Raw genomic sequence first — 4294 nt, 5'->3', positions numbered from 1 at the left:
TAGTGCATTGGACTTCCACGTGAGAGGCCCCGGATCGATCCCGCGTCGCGTCCCTAGTTTTTCGTTTAATTATTATCGTTTAATAGAATTGTCTGAATTAAAAAATAACAATGTCGGAATTAACGAAATTAACAATAATAATAGATTAACCATAATAATTTATTTATATTTTTTTTAAAATCGTTTTTGGAAGCTTGAGTCAAGCCCGAGGCACAAGCCTTGGCACAAAACAAGCTAGACACAAGCATGTGAGCCTTGTGCACAAGCTTGTACCAGGCCTGGCACAATCGTTTACTCCTACCTGGGCTACTATGATTTTGCGTCGAGTTATTTATTGCGCCGTTTTTATAACTTGTAAAATTTTCACATAAAAACGTATGTACTATTTTAAGTTACATAAATAATAATTTAAGAATAATGAAATATAAAACAAAAAAGATTTACGAACAAAAAACCTCTGGTGATAAATACTCTCTGATGGATAGTTTAGACACCACAAATTTTTAAGTAAGAAAAAAAATTTTTTCAAAATTTACATTTTAGTTTTTTGATTAAAAACTATTATCAATAGAGCAAAAAACCTATTACGCGGGCGATAGAGTTTTTTAATGCGCTTCTTTTGAGCCTAGTACGAAGTCTCTCGGTTACTTAGTTCGTAAGTTATGAGCGTTTTTTTCTTTTCGCCGATGGATCAAGACTGCGGCTGAGCCTATGGCTCCTAGCCTCCGTAAAAAAACGTAGTCATTAGTAGTCGCTGTAGTCGTGTAGTCACATTTTTTTTAATTTAAGTCATTTGTAATCAGCTAAAAAATTATTGGTTGTAGTCGAGATTGTAGTGAGTGTAGTCAGTCGTATAGTCGACTACATTTTGTAGTCGTGGTGTCACTCTATCTCGCTGTGGATAGCCCCTCGAGTGTGAGCGTTGCCAGCGTATCTTTACAGACACACTAATACTACTCCAGCAGTAAAAATTCAGATTTTCAATGTAATTCAGCCCGCTGACAACCATAAATTTTCGAAGTAATTTTAGCGAGTATCTTTTAAACGGCACTGAGAAAATGAATCATTTTCTTTTTTCATTAATTTTGTATTCCTAAAAGGTACAAATCTATGAAAAAAAAATCGAAATTTAATTTAAGAATTTAAAAAATACAAGTACAAACGTACATATACTATCTATTCTTGTGTGTTAATTTTGATACTGATTATCCGGATTTTATTGCAGAAGAAGATTACGTCAAAAACAACCTTAATCAAAAATGTCAATATACGGCTAAATCAGAACTTAGTTAATTCGAACAATTTCAAGACTCGGATTGTAATGAAATCAAAATTGTCCGTATTTGCTGTCCAATCAAATATCATGATGAAAAAAAATATGTTTAATATTTATAATTATTTATTAATTTTTCCATTAGTAATTATCATTTTTATTAAATTCTTTTGATTAAGCTGAAATGTAGTCAAACGTAGTCACGTAGTCACAAGTTTTTTCAACTGTAATCGTTGGTAGTCACCAGCTGCTCGTATAGTGACGTGTAGTCACAGCCTTTTTGACTACGTTTTTACTACATTTGTAAGTATTAGAAGTTTTCTTTCACTACGGATGACCGCTAGAAATATCACCTCCACAACTAATTTATACAACATGAAAGAAATTGTTTTCACCATCCTTCTCCCTGCTTCTCCCCAAGAAAATGAAAAAAAAAATATATTTCAACTGCAGATAACAATTTTTTTCTTAGAAAAATAAAATACACAGTTATTTCAAAGATCAAACGAATCCCACTGTGATCCTGCAGCCGAGTTGAAAATGTCACTGGCTGAAAAGTCATGAAAAACAGCACTTTTTCTCTTTTTTTTTTTTTTTTGTTTTTAAGCAGTTTACAGTGTACCTATAGTTACATACACATCTATCTTCACATGCAGTTTGTCTGTATGTACTAATCTGTACAGTTTAAAAACGATAAAGAGAAGAGAATTAGAAAATAAGAGAAAAAAAATAAAAAAAATACTTGGTAACTCTTATTTTGAGACTCGTGATCCTTGTTACTAACGAAAATTAAAAATTTATAATACTCTAGCAACTGTGGTAAAAAGAGGTTATTAAACAATTTTCAGATGTAACCCTGGTTCTCGAGATTTAAAAAAGGAAGATGCTTAGACTTTAAAGAATTCTGTAAATGGTTTTTTTAAAAAGCCGCGTGATTTATAAAAAAAAAATTCATGATTTTATAAATAGTATTTTTAATTAATATTTATGATTCGTTTTCCGTTATAGATTTTAACGGCATTGTATTGTATAATTGAAACAAGTTTTTTTATTTTATATACTTTTTTAGTTTAAAAGCTATATGACTTTTTTTTTTAATAATGTAAAGAAGAAGAAGAACTCCACCTGCGTAAAATGAACAGTGCTCAAGGTTAACGTTAAAATTTCAACTAGTAGGACTCGTCAAGTTAATGTTGATTTATATATATTATTTTCAAACTCTACAAGTACCCAAAAGTTTTTTTTTTTTTTTCTAGGATTAACCTTTCTTGAACATCCCTTAATACTAAATCTCATTCAGTTTACTTGATAATGCTTGAAAGTAAACTTTCTCTTTTGTAAATTATTTGACATACGTACCTGGAAAAAAAAAGTATAGAATAATGGAGAAAAAGGTGGTCACTTTTTCTTCTATGTAATAAAATAAAATATTATAATAAATAATTGAATCTATGGGAATAAAACATAATTTACCTCAATTTATTATTATATACTCGCCATCAAGAGTATCAGGATTTTTATACATATTTATAAATAATTTCAATATATATTTAAATGTTAATATTTCAATATTTAAATGATACTTATGTGAAAGTATATATTTAATTTCTTAATTTAATTGTGAGGAGCAATATAGGAACATGTGATTCATTCTGTTGTACTTGGGTTGCTCTAAAAATTGGTAATATTAGTTCGAATATAAATATTATTTGATAGCTCATTTATTTTCTCTTTTTAACGGATTTTTTGTTATTTATTTATTTTTATCATATATTATCATCATAGAGCTCATAATGAAACAACGTTTTCTTTTTTTTTTATTATACAATAATTATTTGCAACAGTTTTCAATTCGTCGATGCTTTTTTTAGTTCATTAGGTTTTTTGTTTTCAATACATGAATAATGATATAATATTGGATTCTAACAATAGGCAACTTTTAATATTTTTACCTTAACTTTGAATATTAATTTCAAACGTTATACAATCTAGTTTATATATTCATTTTTTATCCTAACACACTGTTAAAGAAAAAAAAACAAAAATTAAAAAAAACCTACCATTCATCAAAATTTATCAACAAGTCCTATAATTTATGGAAAGAAAAGGAATAAAATTATATAAAATAATATAATAATTCAAAATAAATAATAAACAAATAATTCAATTTTTCCAATGCGTTTATTTTATAGTATTGGCAAGTTGGATGGCTTATACATGTAAGAAAAAAAAAAAGAAACAATTTGTATCGGAAGTGTTATGTAAAAAAAACGAAATTCAGTACAATAATATTGAATATTTTTAAGCGCATTGGGAATTAGCGATAGATAAATTAAAACAATGTGTGAAAAATAATATTTACAATTGCGCAATAAAAAAATTCAATAATAATAATTTTTTTTTTTAATTTCTAAGACAAAATTTTCATCAAAGAGAAAAAAAAGAAAAAAATTAATTGTGTGACTGGTTTTTTTTTTTTTTCCATATGAATGGTATTAACTTAAAAAATAATAAAAATAAAAATGTAAAATTTTATACGGAAAAGAAAAAACTTATAAAAAAAAATATATATATTGACATAATATTGACAATTATTATATTTGTTTTTTTTTTTTAAATCAATTTATGATAACTAAACGCAACGTAACAAATTACTTAATAATTGAAGCACCTTAGATATTAATATAACCGTTAATATGAGTACATTTTAATGTCAAATTTTTAATATTTCTTCATGAATATTTTTTGTTCTTAATTTGTTTTAAATTTTAACATTTCTTTTAATTTTTTATTAAATTTTATTTCTTTATTTTTTTTTCCCCTAAAGCATTTCTTCTACCAAATTGCACGTTAATTATTCCCAAAAGAAAAATAAAACATAAAAACAAATATAATATTCAGCAAATTTTTTTTTTTCAATTAACCCCCTTCCCACCCACCCCATCTGATTATACCATGACATGTAAAACAATTTCTTAACACATATCAACTGTTTAAGACGACTCCCTGATTATGTTTTCA

The sequence above is a fragment of the Aphidius gifuensis genome, linkage group LG1 (genome assembly GCF_014905175.1).
Source record: "Aphidius gifuensis isolate YNYX2018 linkage group LG1, ASM1490517v1, whole genome shotgun sequence".
Classification (NCBI taxonomy): Eukaryota; Metazoa; Arthropoda; class Insecta; order Hymenoptera; family Braconidae; genus Aphidius; species Aphidius gifuensis.
Note: the sequence above shows the minus strand (reverse complement) of the source record.